This window comes from Sebastes umbrosus, chromosome 3, assembly GCF_015220745.1.
Source record: "Sebastes umbrosus isolate fSebUmb1 chromosome 3, fSebUmb1.pri, whole genome shotgun sequence".
Taxonomy (NCBI): domain Eukaryota; kingdom Metazoa; phylum Chordata; class Actinopteri; order Perciformes; family Sebastidae; genus Sebastes; species Sebastes umbrosus.
This window is the reverse complement of record NC_051271.1, coordinates 12,876,610-12,893,007: the sequence shown is the minus strand read 5'-3', so window position 1 is coordinate 12,893,007 and position 16,398 is coordinate 12,876,610. Positions and strand designations below refer to the sequence as shown.

The window sequence follows — 16,398 nt, the reverse complement described above, 5'->3', positions numbered from 1 at the left end:
ATCTATAAATCCCCAGGGCACCTTCCCCTATCAGTGGTTTTACAACCTTGTTTTGTTGAGTTCCTCAGATCTCTTGCTGACCTCTGACCCCTATCAGAGAGAATGAAGGGCTGTAAACCCTGAAACCTCCAGCTCAAAGGTTCACTGAGTACGACTAGATCACATGCTCATTATGTGTGTGTGTGTGTGTGTGTGTCAGCAGTAAGTCAGACAAGTTGGAGTTAAGCTATATGAGGAATTTTGAGTAAAATATGACCCCTCATGCTGTGACAAAAAGCTGTGCACATTAATCTATCTTACACAGGAACCTGTTGCACACTCACCACAAGAGGGTGTTTCAACTTCTTTAGCATGAGTGTGTGGGTGCAGCTTTTTCTGTGTGTTTCTGTGTGTGTGTGTGTGTGTGTGTGTGTGCACTTTCATTAAGGGCTGCAGCCCTATAAGAGGAACAGAGAACAATCTGAAATCGGCTTCCCAAGCATAAACCTCTTACTCTGTTATTTTCCAACACTGCCAGCATTCAGGGTGGAAAAATCCACAGTATTTTAAATCCACAAATCTCCACGCTGAGGCAGCCAATCACAGCAGACTACAAAGCAAACTAGTTTTTATCAGAATAAACGTCATGCAGGCAAATAGGCCAAATAAAAAACAACCTTTTGCTTGTTAGCCAGGTAGTGTGAGTGTGTTTATGTGAGTGTGTGTGTTTGTGTGTGTGTGTATGTGCGTCACAAGATTGCCTGGACTTTGATGGAAATAGGTGAGGCAGTCAACAAAGGTAAAAACGCTACTAAGCCAAGCAACCATGGTAACGCACACACTCATTTCACTTGACCCAATATCCCACTCTCCCACAAACACACACACACACACACACACACACACACACACACACACACACACACACACACACACACACACACACACACACACACACACACACACACACACACACACACACTTGTTCACTTGTTAGTTCGCCCAAGGCTGGAGGGCTTTGAATTACCTGCAAAATAGCGCACACCTCGTCCAAAAAAATGATGCAAAAGTCAGCTTGGTAGAATAAAATGCTTTAAATATCATAAAAAAAAATTTATTGCAGACATACCACACATATTTAAATATATTTCTGGATGAAGCAAACTATTAATTCATTAATTTATTGATATGTACAAAGGATAATAAGGTCCAAACAAAGAGGAAAACAAAACAGCAAAACAGCAAAAACCAAGAGTGGGGAAGGTCGGCATGTTGTTTCCTCCTTCTATCTTTAGCCAGCAGTTGGTTGCTGCATAGTGACATGGGTCAAGATGACATTAGATTATATAAAAACATCAATTTTGACAGAGTTAATCTAGTTTGTAGAGACAGTTCTCATTAACAGCATTTTTTATGTCGGTGTTGCTTTCCCTCTGTCTCCACAGCTCGGCGTGCCCTCCCTCTGTTCCTTCTATCGTGTGAAGTGCTAACATGACTCCATCTCTTATCAGCCTTATCTTGCCAGACTGATGACAAAGGGAGGACAATATTCGCTTTGGGAGTTCTGCTCGGTGATAAAAAAAGAAGCTGTGTGACACTGTGAGGTTGACACTTTGTATAACAGAGTACTGAAGTCAGTTTAGCACTCGTAAGGTGAGACATCCCAGGCAAAAACATATTTCATGCACTGGTCGATTTAGAGATGTGGGGTTATTTTGCTTCCATAACGTGTCTTCTTTCAGACTAGTGGATAGAAAACATCCAAAATACACATTTAGGTGATTATTTTACTATTTTGTCTGTTTGCTTCTGTGGATTTCTACTAAATTCACCAAAACTAAGTATTAGATAATGCCTCATTTGCATATTTAAACATAAAATTTCAGAAAACTTGCAATACAAATAAATAACTGTCTAAGCGTAAGTAAGTTTCATGGTGATATCTATTAGTTAAAATGTAAAACCCTATTCACCTGCAGTGTCTTAGTGAATTTTACAATCCATATCTTTAAAGGCCGTTTTCTCAAAATTTAATTTTTCTCAAACTCTGACCCATAAATCTCCACTTCAGTTTCACTTACATACACCAAACTTCCTATTTTAATTCCTATCTGTATTCTGAAGGTTTTTACAGAGGGGTTTGTTCATATATTATTTATAATCTGATTTATTGAACATTTTATTCCTAAAAAAATGGCAAAAATTGATTTTTTTATGGCTGCTTTGCAGTGTTTTCTGAATTATGGAGTGATAAAAAGAGATATCCAAAATTCCCTGTGTCAAAACATTTGACTAAAGCGTGTCAACAAAATGAAACAATAGTTTTGAATCTGGCTTTATCCAATGTTCAGATTTCTGTTCTGGAAATTTATACAAATTAGCACATATTTAATAAAAGAATGCCTCATTTGAGTATTTAAACATTTCAGAAAACTTGTAATACAAAAAATAACTGACTTAATGTAAGTAATCAACTGGGGAAGTTTCATGATGACGACAACAACTCCTTTATAGTAACTGGATATTTTGTGTGTGTGTGTGTGTGTGAGCGACAAATACGATATATTCAGTGTTCAGTCTTAGCGTGGGGGGTAACCTACTTCCTGCTTTTGACTACTTGGAGATATTCCTAACTTCCTCAGTGTGGACCACTGTTGTGCTGAGCTTTTCCTTTCCTAGGAGAAACTCCGGAAATCACAGCACTCAGTGTGTCAGAAGCGAAGCGAAACTCAGATGGTCTGGTATAACCCCTCGTCCCTTGCATAATATTAAGAAAATGAGAATATTAAGTGTGTCTAGGGAGGAATGTGTTCGCAGAAGTGTATCTTTAAAAGTGTGTTAAAGGCAGGGTCGGTGATCTTGAGAAACCAGCAAAAGTACACTAGATTTAAAAATGATCCATCCGAAAAACCCAACCCAGTGTTGCCAAATCTCCTCCAATGACGGTAGCACTAGCCAAAAGTCCCTAAATCTAGAGAGCAAGTCACTAAGTCAACAACACTGACAGTTTGTCCTTTCAGGCCTCCCTCCAAAGCCACTCACCCACTATTATCAATATGAACATTAACATGTCTTATTACACGGTTTTGTTGAACGATTCCGATTGGCCAATCACGACGTTCTACGGTCTGTAATTTCTTTATAGCAGACCGTTGCTATGGGCGCAGTTCTGATGGACTGTTTTTGTGTCAAATTATTGATTTCTAAAGTAAGTAGCCATGTAATAACCGGGAAAAATGTACAGCTAGCGGGTCATTGTTGTGAAATAAACCCCTTCAGGGCGCACATTATCCCTTACATAATGAACGTGAATGGCAAACATGGCTATTGTTAGTACTCACAGCTGTCAAGCTAGCAGCTTGTGGAAGACTCTGGTGACGGGCAATGAGTGCATGGGCAGAGTGAACGCAGGTAGACAGGTAGGTAGCCCGTCCAATCATTATTACATTCAGGCCGAATGAAATGATTGGACGAGTTTATTACAGTCCTGCGACAACAAAAGATACTGGATTTTTTTTCTTTTCTTTTTGTCAGAACATTTGATTTATTATTTGCTGTCGGGATGTAATGAGAATTTCAACTGATATAACAAAAAATGTTTCTAAAATCTAAACCAACCCTGCCTTTAATAAAGACAACAAATGCAGTAGGGAAGTCATGCAACATGAAAAAGGAAAGCTAGAAAATAATATGAAATGACAAAAAAGCAATGTGTTTGCTTGAAAATCTCCACCTCGAATACATGGGTGTATGCAATCTTGTCTATGTGTGTGTGTGTGTGTGTGTGTGTGTGTGTGTGCCAGAGAGAGAGAGAGCAAGAAACCTGAGGCAGCAGCAGGTAGATGATTAACCGTGACAAACACAAATCACAACCTTTACTCACAGAGAGCGTAAAGATTTACAGTCGACGTCTCCGTTATTGAGAAACTAGAATTTCAGAAAGCAATTTACGAGTGATTCTTCTATCCTGACTTTACGTCTTTGTTGCAGCACAACGGGAACAGATAGCAGCTATTAGGTAAAACGTAACCTACACAGACATTCAAACACAGAGTTCACCTGGTCAAAGGTTGTGAACTCAGAGCTGGCCGGCCTGCACACCGGTGCAAAGGAAATTAAAGAGCAAGGATTTGATTGGGTAAGAGTACCAACCTGCCGGGTTAAAGTGTTCCAGTTATTGCTGTGGAGATTGTCCATTACATTGTGTTTATGATTGATAGAAGCACCTGATTCTCTACGTATTAACAGCATGTTATTGGGGACTGAATTGCTTTATGGGCAGACAACGCAGCTTTTACTGGCTTCTTCCGGATTACACCATAAACACAGATTGACTACTGCTGGCAAATTCCATCTTTTCCCTCAAATAAGCAAACGAGGCATTGTGTTTTATTAAAGTTCCTCACAGCTAGAAAGAGGAAGGACATTTTATATTCTTCATGTCATTGACCTGACATTAAGTCAACACGACTGCAAACTGAAGTTTTTCAGCCAACAAATTGCTCTTTGGCTCCCAATTTATTGCAGATTATGCAGCAAAGAAAACCCAACAGTAAGGAACAATGCATCTCTTAGTTTGCTGTTCTATCCTGAGTGACACTGATCCAGAGTACTGGACAAAACAGGCCTAAGGAAGCCGCCATCTTAGCTGTATGCACACACACACACACACGTGGACACGACTACCCAGCAGCCCCTACATAACACCAGGGTCACAAGGCAGCAGACGAGGATCAATGAAACATCAACGCTTACAAACACTCACAATCCTGCCGTTTTAGCACATAATGCAAAATACTACTCAAGCCCGCCTTTAAATGTGAGACACATTTATAGACATAACTGTTAAAGAATAATGTTTATAAACGACAGTCAGAGAGAGAGAGGGAAGTGAGACTGAGAGGGAGGATATCGCAGCCGAGGGATGTTGGTGGGAAAGAGAAGAGGAAGGAGAAGCAGAGAGTGGTCAGATGGGAGGATATAGCTACCCCTGTTGCTTCACAGCGCTCCGCTGCTTGGCCGCCTGCTCTGGGAGTGTTAGTCCACCTCCATGAGAGACAGGTACAGCAGGGCACTGAGCACAGAGGCCAGCCTCCTCTACACACACACACACACACACACACACACACACACTGAGCCAAAGCTGCGAGCATGAGAGCTGGTGAGGGTGGAGCTAAAGCAGCACTTTGTATGAGTGTGTATGTGTCCGTGGGCAGATCCCAACCGTACTTCTGAAGAATTTTAGTAGATGATTATTTATGTGTGAAATACACATAAATACCAGCGGTGGAAAAGTAACTTCAGGTACTTGTACTTTACTTAAAGGAACAGTGTGTAACATTTCGGGGGATCTATTAGCAGAAATGTAATATAATATTCATTTTCATTAGTGTTTAATCACCTGAAACTAAGAATCGTTGTGTTTTCTTTAGCTTAGAATGAGCCCTTCATTTCTACACAGGGAGCGGGTCCTCTTCAGGGAGGCCGCCAAGTTGCGCCGCCATGTTTCTACGGACAAACCAAACACTGCCGTTTTTTAAGTCACCTGAAGGCCACCGTAGTTCTCCGACACGCTTGTGAAACTGCGTTAACGTGAGCCACAGAGTGCAAAACGTTGGTACCGCCAGCTGCCGTCTGACTTCCGTTGCTCTTAAAGTAGTGTTGTTATGATACTCGGTGGCTCACGTTACAGCAGTCTTTGTATTCAGTTGGTTGCAGTCTGCAACCACATCACTAGACGCTGCCAAATCCTAAACACTGTACCTTTAAGCATTTCCATTTTATGCTACTTCATACTTAATAATGTAGGAAATATTGTACTTTTTAGTCCACTACATTTATCTGACAACTGCAGTTGTTAGTTTCTTTTCAGATTTTACATTTTAAAAACACGATAAGATTATTCGTTAAAGATTAACCCAGTTTTTCCCAACCTTTGTGGCTTGTGATCCCTTATTTAAAGTGTTTAGTTGAGGCCCCTTGTCACATTTCAGATGTCTATGAGTCACTAGCAGTTCCACCGAAGAGAGATTTGCTTTCTCATTTACTTTCATTTCAGTATTTTTTTCAGCCCCAAAGAGATAAAACGCTCCAATATTTAGTCTTTGCTACAGAAAAGCAAAGACTACAGAAAAAATTCCTTAGGTTGCTGGTTCAACTCCGGCTCGAAGGATGTACTTTGGGGCCGTAATTAGCAAATTAATTCTTGAGTTATGGCCAGAGTTTTGTGAGGTCACAGTGACCTTTGACCACCAAATTCTAATCAGTTCATCCTTGTTTGTGCCAAATTTGATGAAATTCCCTCAAGACATGCATGAGAGTTCACAAGAGGCACGTACGGACAGATGGACAATCCGGCTGTCACCGGCGCGGACGCATAAAAATGAAAACAGATTTGTGTTGCACAATCTTGTTTTCTCTTTCCATAATCATCTCATGACTCCTCAGATTGGAGGGGGTTGGAAACCACTGGACTAAAATACCTTACAGTATATAAAATGGTTAAAACTACTGTAGCTCCACCTTAACCAGCTACAACAGTAACATATTACATATGCATTGATACGTCAGTATGTCATATATAATAATATATCAGTCACAGGGGACATTTATTGTCTGAATAAAGAGTACTTTTACTTTTGATACTGTGAGTACATTTTGCTGATGATACTTTTACATTAATGTATTTGTACTAATAGGATCTGAATACTTCTTCCACCACTGATAAATACACACACCAAAGCAGCAAACCTTCACTCAATGAAGACACAGTGGGTGATATAAGTGGGAGGAGAGGGGGCTGATGGGAAAAGTAGTTTTCATGGGTTTTAAGGGTTTTCTGCTTAGAGTTGCAGAAATTGGAGAAAAACGGCAGGAAACGTTGAAACCGGGGTTTGAATACTTCCTCATGTTGTTTTACTCGGAGCGGACATTTGGAAATTCTGACTGGAAGTTACCACTACAGTGATTTATTTATGTCATGTCAGCACAAGACTACAACTGTGTGTAAGTGTGTAAGTGTGTGTGTGTGTGTGTGTGTGTGTGTATATTCGGGCATGCAAGTGTGTTTTTTGTACATAACAACGGTGAACGTGTTCCTAGCACAGCTTAACTTAAGCAAACAACACACGCCTTCCTGGGCAGTCAAGAGAGCAGATAGAGAGACGACAGAGAGAGAAAAAACAGCCAGATGAGAGAAACGCCACTCGCTCAGAGAGTTTCTGTCTAAAAACTCAGTGCTCTGAAAAAGAGCAAGAAAAGAGGGAGTGAGGGACGGAGAGAGCAGATGGGGTGAGAGAGAGAGAGAGAGAGAGAGAGAGAGAGATGAAAGTCACAGTGTGTGGTCAACAGTGCGCTGAGTTTCAGCTGCTATTGAAACCGGCCCCACTCCTTAACGACTGAGTAAACAGGCGAGAAGAAAGTCTATTTAGCATAAAGACCACAGAGTGATGGATACACAAAACAGAAGAGATTAAAGCACAAATGATAGAGAGCTACACTGTGCACCTTTAATCACCAATTATAAAACTGTCAAAACCATTACCATGACGTTGCAAGGAGTGAACTGAATATGAATTATAGCATAAAGGTGTGTCTGTAAAGGTGTGTGTAAAAATATGTATGTGAAGGTGTGTGTGTGTGTGTGTTTCGTGGTATTTTGCGTCATTTGGGAGCAGGATCACAGATCAGTAACATCAGGTCTTCCTCTAAAGCCGAAGGGGGTCAATCTAAATCAAAGATTAACTGTCGGTCATTAGTGAGAGCCAATCAGGACGCAGACACGCATCAGATGGTTTCAGCTGTTCTGGTGACCGCACAGTCCGTCAGGTCAGCAGTTAACCGTTGAACCCCACCGGTAAACCCGCGAAACGGAGGAAGGACATTTACCGTCTCTCGCCTCTTAATCATTGTACGTGTTCACTAAATCATTTGTCCGGCAACACAAACACACCATAAAACCTCACGCCACACGCACTTCAGGTTAAATCAGGCCTTGATTTGAGGGTTTCTTTGTGGTTTTAAATTTAAATATTAAAAAGAAGTTAAATTAACTATAACACTGAGACTGAGAATCCCATCAAAAAGACAGAAAACAACAATACGTTAAAAAGACACATTATTGCTCATGATTGATTTTTGTTCATGCTGGCAGATTGGAAATCAAACTTTACCGACTTTTACATTTAACGCAATAACCCTGCCACTGACATTGGGTTTAAGCTGAAACACGTTTACTTAACTACAACTAAATCATAAGTAATCACATTAGAGGGTGCTGCTTATTAGGCTTTGTTGGTTATCTCTGATAAGAGGCCAGGGTCACACAGACACACACTGGAATCTGCCACATAGACAAAAACTGTGAAAAAGCAGGAATAAAGTCAGCAATAAAGCCGTGCTGGTAATCAGTATCTTGGCCGGAGAGCCCGTACGACTGCCTGCTTTTATTACAAGTCATCCCTATAAGTAAATGAGTAGCGTGTCACAAGACCAGAGGTCCTGCTGTTCATTTCTGCAGCGCGATACGACCTGGAGGAGTACACCACAGTGTTTAGCCCCACGCTGTTTTCCTGCAGCAGTTCCTCTCAAGACAAGTGCACAAACTGATAAACTGCTTTAAAAAAAAGAAAGAAAAAAAGCTTCCTGCTGTGATTTTTGGTATCTGCAACTGCTTTATTGTTTCAGATAGTTACTGACATGATTCATATCCTTGAAAATGTGAAGCAGGAGTTATGAAGAAGAGTTGTTTGCTGTTTACAAACAAGCAACACAAAGGAAATGTATTGCACACGTGCATTATCTGCTGCAGTAAAAGACCCCAACGGAGCGAAACAACGAACTTGACAGAAGAGAAGTGAGAACTGTAGCTGACCCTTCAGGACACATGATGTCCTCACAATGTGGTTCACCTAGTTCAACTGTCAGCGTGCTGACTCAGACCGGTTGGAGCAGGATGAAGCATTCAAGTCACCTTGAGGGAAGCTGCGTTATCACGGTGCCTCAACACGTCTGTTTTCTGTCGCTTCGTAACTGTTTTGTGAGGAGCTGTTGTCTTTGAATTAGGGGCGGAACGGTTCACAAAAGTCACGGTTTTCGGTTCATATCACGGTTTTGGGGTCACGATTTTCAGTTCGGTTCGGTACATTTATGTTACAGCGAGGAGATCATGTTCTGATTGCAACATGCTTTTCATTTATTTGGCAAAAATAAGTTAACAAATGTTTGCCTTAACAAAAGTATGGCTTACATAAGGAACATAAACTCTTCTTCATTGTCAAATCTTAATTGAAAGAAAAGCTCTTCTACAGTAATTAGTGCAAACAAAAAATGCAGTTTTCTTATTTTAATATAAATATGATGTAATTATAAACTAAGGCCATCAACATAAATTGAATAGTCAGAGGTCATGTCTATAATGTTTTGTGAAACAGTTTTTTCTACTTATATCTTAATGTTTGATTGAAAGACAACTTATAATGAAGCAAATGACATTCAGTAATAGTAAATGGTAACATTTACTAGTCAGTACATTATACATTTTATACAAGGTGAAAAGGTATTAGCATGACATACAGTCTGCAAGGTTAAAAGTATTTCAGTGTAAAATGAAAATACAGTAGGAAAGAATGTGATGATTGTATAAGTTGCTGAAACTGCAATACAAACTAAGTAAAAAAAAAAAAAAAAGTATTTCAGTTTTTTATTAAAGCATGTGTATCAAAAGCATTCATCATATAAGTGGTGTGTAACAATATATACATAGATATTTCCGCTGTCATCACTGACGTTGCTGTATTTATTCCTAGATGGAGTGTTGATGGAGCAGCTGCACAGTCTGGCACTGATCGATCCGAACTACGTTCAGAAAACAAGTATTTTAAAAGTTGTTTGCTTGTTGTGTTGCGGACAGACCCGACAAAGCATATATTCAGACTTTTTACTAATCAACATCATTATGTCGTTATTTCGGCACACTTTTTTTATCCGTTTACAACAACCTCGCTGCCCTAATGTATGCCTAGATGACGTTTTGTTTAGTGTTGATGGAGCAGCTGCATAGCCTGGCGTTGATCGATCCGAACTCCGTTCAGAAAACAAGCATTTTAAAAGTTGTTTGCTTATTGTGTTGCGGACAGACCCAACAAAGCATGAATTCAGACTTTTTACTAATCAACATCATAATGTAGTTATTTCGGCATCATTTTTGATCCGTTTATTGTATTATTATTATTAGTATGGGTTCATTTTGGGTGAGTCTGCATGTAGAGGAGTTGGGTCCTTCCTACCAGAAGTGATGCTGTTGATCAACCACACACGTGTTGCTCAGTGCTGCTTACACACAGTCACCGTTTTATCCACCACTTTTTTTCCCGTCATTTTCATAGGTAACACTAAATCAGTAATGCTCCCATACAGCAGAGAGAAACGATGCTGGTGGATCCTCTAACTGGACTTTATCGTGTCTACTCACCATTTCCTTATCTGAGTGACAGCCGCACTCTTCATCAGTGAAGGGGGCTGGTTCACACTTCATCAACACATGCGCAGTAACATCTGGTCTACAGATGCTGCAGATTTGTTGATTTTTTTCTATCTATTTTTTTTTATCTATTTTTTTTTATTTATTTTTTTTAATCTATTTTTTTTTCATTAATTAAATGTATTTCTTATTTGTTTTCTCCATTTTGTTTTACCCATATTTCATTTTATTTCATTTTTTGTTATGAGGAAAAGAAAGAAAAAAAAGAAAAAGTATATATATATATATATATATATATATATATATATATATATATAAAGCCCTGAGCTGTCAAACCAGGCTCACAAATTTACAATACGATACGACGATCTGGTCTGCACTCGCCGAAATTGAGCCAATAGCAACGCAGCTTTGGTTACACTGCGCGTGTGTTAAACCCCGTACCTGTCCGCCCGTGTCCCAGCCTCCTTCAATAGGCCTTGATTTCTAACTCTACATGAAAAAAGTACGCAATCGGCCTGATTTATTTCAAATAAACCGAACAATTCATACACGACCCGATCCGTGACTAGCGAACCATCCCTACAACTGACAACTAATTTTATTATTGTTTAAAGGGACTGTTTGTAAGAACGGGGATTGGTTGTAACAGCGACACCTGTGGCCGTTAAGTCAACGAAAGTCAGCGTCCTGTTGCTCTCGCTCGCCCGTGTGCACGCGCTAACTGAATGTGAGCGAGCATCGCTCAAAACAGTGAGGCGACACACGTCAGCCAAAACCACAATATCACTCTATATTTCACCTGCTTGGCAGTAATGTTAGCTGACCAGACGAAGGTCTCTCCATGAATCAATGCTGATCCTAGTGTTGGCTTTTCCTGCCTTAGCCTCCCGACCGCGGCCGGAGGGAACAGGGGAGACATCGCTCTGACATCTCTCCATTATTGCATGTATTTACTGCAGGTCCTGTTTGTGCATGTGTGTGTGTTTCGGGCCTGTGTGTACTATGTACTATGTAAATAACAGAGTGAAAACATTTTATTTCCCCTCTGGGATCAATAAAGTGCCTTTCTTCTCTTCTTCTTCTATTTCAAAACATCCGTTTACAGACTCTCACACAACGCTCTCACAGTCGTATGCTCACTACTTCCCAAACACATGCATGTTCACTAAAACTTCAGTATTTAAAATACTTCTGCATAAACAGTCTCACGCTTGCACAGGCGCATTACTCGTCTGTGCGAGTACTGTTGTTTATGCTGAAGTGTTTTAAATAGTACAGTTTTAGCGAAAATAAATTTGTTTGGGAAGTACCGAGTATACGACTCGATAAATGAAACTTGTATATTACTGCACGAGTTGTGTGAGAGTTTCTAAACGGATGTTTTTATCGATTCATCAAGACTTTTCTCTGTTTTTTTTATTCTCCATTCACCGTGGAGGCATGCGAGAAAAACAAAGTTTTCTTCACGAAATCAAGGTAACACGAGGTGAGTAATTGATATATAAATGGTCATTTTGAGGGTGAAGTATTCCTTTAACCATGTCATATATTAGGGCTGCAACGATTAATCGATTAGTTGTCAACTATTAAATTAATCGCCAACTATTTTGATAATCAATTAATTAATACATTTGAGTAATTATCTAAGAAAAAAAGTAAAAATTCTCTGATTGCAGCTTCTTAAATGTGATTATTTTCTGGTTTCTTTACTCCTCTACGACAGTAAACTGAATATCTTTGAGTTGTGGACAAAACAAGACATTTGAGGACGTCATCTTGGGCTTTTGGAAACACTGATCGACATTTTTCCCCATTTTCTGATAATTTATAAACCAAACAACTAATCAATTAATGGATAAAATAACCAACAGATTAATCAAAAATGAAATATTTGTTAGTTGCAGCCCTATACGATATACTACATCAGTACACAACAAACAAATATCACTGGGACCACTACAGATGAACATTTAATATCCAGGAATTCACATTATAGACGCTACCGCTGACTATCCCTGTAACAATTTGGCCACCATTTATCACGCTGACCATGCACGGTCCAGCCATATACTAAGTTTCCACCTAGTCTTGCTTCTCTCCTCTCATCCATGTACCTGTCACCTTCATTCCTCTGGTTCACTCAAGCTCAAAGAAGAGCAGCGGGAAGGGGGAAGGTGTGGAGAGGAGAGGGAGACGGGTGAGGAGAGGGGAGACATGCAGAAAAGAGTAGGGAGAGAGTGTTTGGGGGGGGGGGGGGTTCGAGGAGGGCAAGACCAGATGGAAAGCTGCCAGAGAGGCTATAATGAACAGAGAGGAGGGGACCAAATGTTCGGGCCTCCCTCGGAGCTAGAAAGCCCTTTAAAGTGAAACTGGCCTGAAGAATTTCAGGTCAGACGGAGCGCGTAAGTGACCGCCTTCAGCCCACCCCGACTTCACCACGGAGGGATGATTCCAGTTCATTTACTCTGAGAGCCCCCCTGCTTTCAAGACCTTCACATTTCACCACTCAAAACACCACAATTGTACTCAAACACAGATTTTTAAGCGACGTAACGAAGAGCCTGCATCATCTCTTTTTTTCTTTTCAACTCAAATAACAGCATCAACGTTAATGATGATGACTGATTCAAACTTTAAATACAAACAGAAGGGCTTTGGATTCAGTCTTAATATAAAAGCATGACAGGATAGAAAGGTCAACGGCAACCGAATATTGCCACATACGTCCCCTCACACAGCTTCACAGTCATTACTAATCATAAGAGCTGCTTTAGCTTTAGCGCTAGCTGAAAGGGGCTTTGCTTCCTTAGGCAAACACATTCCTCAGGCTAATCAGCTAGCCTGTTCAAGGCCACAGCAGACATTGTTTCAGACAATTACTACTGACGTTGACAGTGTCACACACTCGTGATAAAGGCTTTAGTGGCCCCCTATGAGAGTGTGTATGAGGTGAAACCGGCAAGATTTAAGAGTCTGTGATATTTGAGACACTCAATAAAAGAGCCAAATATTTGCTTATAACCTCATTTTTGTTTTTCCAACATCCTTCACTCTCTCACTTACAACACAAGCTTACAAAAGAGCTAACCTTCATGCACACTTTTATCATCAAACAACGGCCCTCCCTGTCGGCAAACACAGTTAAGAGAGCGTGTGTCACACTCCTACGATGGCACAATCGCAAAAACGCAACTGAAAATGACATTTCATGACAATACACACTTTTGTTTTAATTCTAACTGAGAAGATCTCTTACAAAAAGTGAACTGAAGCATTAAAAAACAGCAAATATTGGCATTGTTTTACTGCATGTTTAGCCTTGAATGCAACTTAAATTCATGAAATTTAGCAGCAGATTTTCTGTCTCTCTCTCTGTCACACATGCGCACACGCACACAACAAACAGCTCACCTCACCAGGGTAAAAGTCCAATTATTATATGACTGTGAACCCGGAAGTCAACGGTCTATAATAATAGCAGCCTCTCCATGTAGTCACTGAAGCTTTTTTTATCTCCCACCCTAAACACACACACACACACACACATATATACATACACACATACAGTGCCACACCACTCCACCGGTTCCACTGGTTTCACTGCAAGGACATCTTGATCTCCATTTTATAATCACCGATTGATTTAAGTGCCTTTGTTTCGTGTTTCCAATCATTTTCGAAACAAGTCTAGCAACTCCATGAGGAGAGAGAAAATAGACAAACTCCATCAAATGTCTCCATAAGACAACTGTAAGGTTTGGTCATAGAGACGATCATAACGTCACACAAAAGTACTTTTTTACAATCATATCATCTATCATAAAGATACCCAACAGTTCCAGATGTGCAACATTTTGAGGAAAAAAGAAGATTTTTGACGATCAAATGTGATTTTTTTCTTTTAAATGTTTAAATGACAACAAAAAGTGATGACAAATTTTTAAAAGAGACTTAAAACAAGAGATGTTTTCAGTGCAGAGACCTTCAAGAAGACAGAAACACACTTGAGGGTCGACATTAACACAGTACCTGTATCCCAAACTGAGTAGCGTATCTATCGACGAGCAGGCCGAGGAGATGCAGATGTTGGTGTGTCGCTTTGCTCAATCACACTTGTCTAAAACTCACTCTCTCTCTCTCTGTCCATTCACTCTTCTATGAAGTTGCAGCAGCAAGAGAGCCTCCTCGCTTGCCTGCGTCTGTGTGGGTGTTTGAGTGTGGAGGTAAGCAAAGGTAGTTTAGTGTTTACTCATTCTCAATGGCCAGAAGAGAGAGAGAGAGAGGTGGGGCCACTCAGGTAACAGGTAACCCCCCACCGTTTCTTCAATCTCTCTCAGCTGATAAGGAATAAGACAAAAGGGAAGGTAGGGGATAAAAGGGCAGAGGGCGTGACGAAAGCTGATGATTGACAACAATCAGGGAAAAGTCATGAGCTTGTGTTTGAGAGTGTGTTTACAGAAATAAAATGGACCAGCCCAGAAAAGCAATACAGTGGAAACCGCTTATAGTGATCACAGTTACAGTGATCAACCGCTGATATGGATCAAAAAGCTTAGGACAGAATCATCCCTATACAAACGCTGTCAAAATAATTTGCTTATAGTAATCAAGAAGTCCGCTTACAGTGCTCATTTTGGGTCTTTTCATACATGACAACATCTGGAAAAACATTTTAAAACTACGTTAGATTAACGTTTGTTGAATTTTTGTTTTGTGTTTTTTACTTTACTCCCTTACTTTGCCTCACGGATCGTCTGCTTTCCAGCTAGATACAGCCGCTGATGCTGCGTGCACATTGATATCATGACAGGAAAAGGAAAGGCATCTCTGAATGAAAAATCAATGCGTACGGTGAAAGCACCCTCGTCAAATGGATTGATAATGTCTGGTCACGTAATGCTCACCCAAGGCTGAACATCCATGTGCCGTCCTTGTTTTTGTTGTTTTTTAACGCCTCTGGGCTACCCCTGCTAATCCTGTGTTTAACATCACAAAGCTATGAATTGTGGAAAATTCCCTCTGGCAAAGTCTGCAGACTTACAGAGTGTGTAAGCCAAATATTTACTTTTTCTATATCTTCAGGCATATTAGAACTCGAAACAATTCAAACAGTGCAGAGAACGACACTGTAAATCAGAGGAGAAGACTAATCTCTGCCTGAGGCATTTTAGGATATACCCGTTGAAGTCTGATTATAACAGGTTCGTCTATGATCACTGGTTTGGTAATCATCGTAGTATTTTATCAGCATGGTAGCCAAATGTTTCCTTGATTTAAATCTCAAGTTCAAACAACAGGCTAGTTTGTCCAAAGTCCATTACACATCTCTGGTTTTAGCCACAGTGTGCTACTTCTGACTGATGCAGATGTTAACGGGACCAGACACCATAATGATGACAAGTGCTAATAAGCTTTATTCTTTTCAGGCATTAGGCATGAACTAAATGTCACGTTGCTGGCGACACACTGATAAACACAATGGAGATAAAGAGAATACAAACTGGTCTAAAGCTGTCACATTCCAGTCATATTTCCCAGAAACACGGAGAGAGAATAGGAAGGAGAGCGCGTTGACAATGTGTGGAAGTGTACATAACCTTAAACAACCCTTAAGGGGAGAACAAGGCCTGTAGACTCTTATCAGACGGGGTGTCGTTCTACTCCAGCACAAGTGTGTGTTGGTGTGTGTGTTGCAGCCATCGTACAAGTGACACATTAACCAATGACTCTGTTAATGAAGGACATGCAATCACTGATTCTCGCCTTTTTTGGCAACACACACACACACACACAAACACACACACACACACACACACACAGTATATGTAGATAGCCAGTTCAAAGTTTACAGATGGAGAAATGTATTCTCTCCTCCAACCGGGTGTAATGAGGTTGGAGTGAAGGCCGTACAACAGCCATAAACCTACTTTAAAGGT

General features: G+C 40.4%; 1 protein-coding gene across 16 annotated transcripts in view; it reads right to left on the bottom strand.

Annotated features, from left to right (window-relative positions):
• The window catches only part of rbm47 (RNA binding motif protein 47), a 40,619-nt gene that overhangs the window by 9,059 nt on the left and 15,162 nt on the right, over positions 1-16,398 (bottom strand). The window contains exon 1 of one of the 16 annotated variants that reach the window (XM_037761175.1): positions 14,492-14,682. The exons of 13 other annotated variants lie outside the window; for them this stretch is intronic. The gene's annotated coding sequence lies outside the window, so the exon portion shown is untranslated. Of the gene's footprint in view, positions 1-4,967; positions 5,106-10,450; positions 10,529-14,491; positions 14,683-16,398 lie in introns of those variants that run through there. 2 more of the 16 variants (XM_037761182.1, XM_037761168.1) reach the window with 2 other exon arrangements.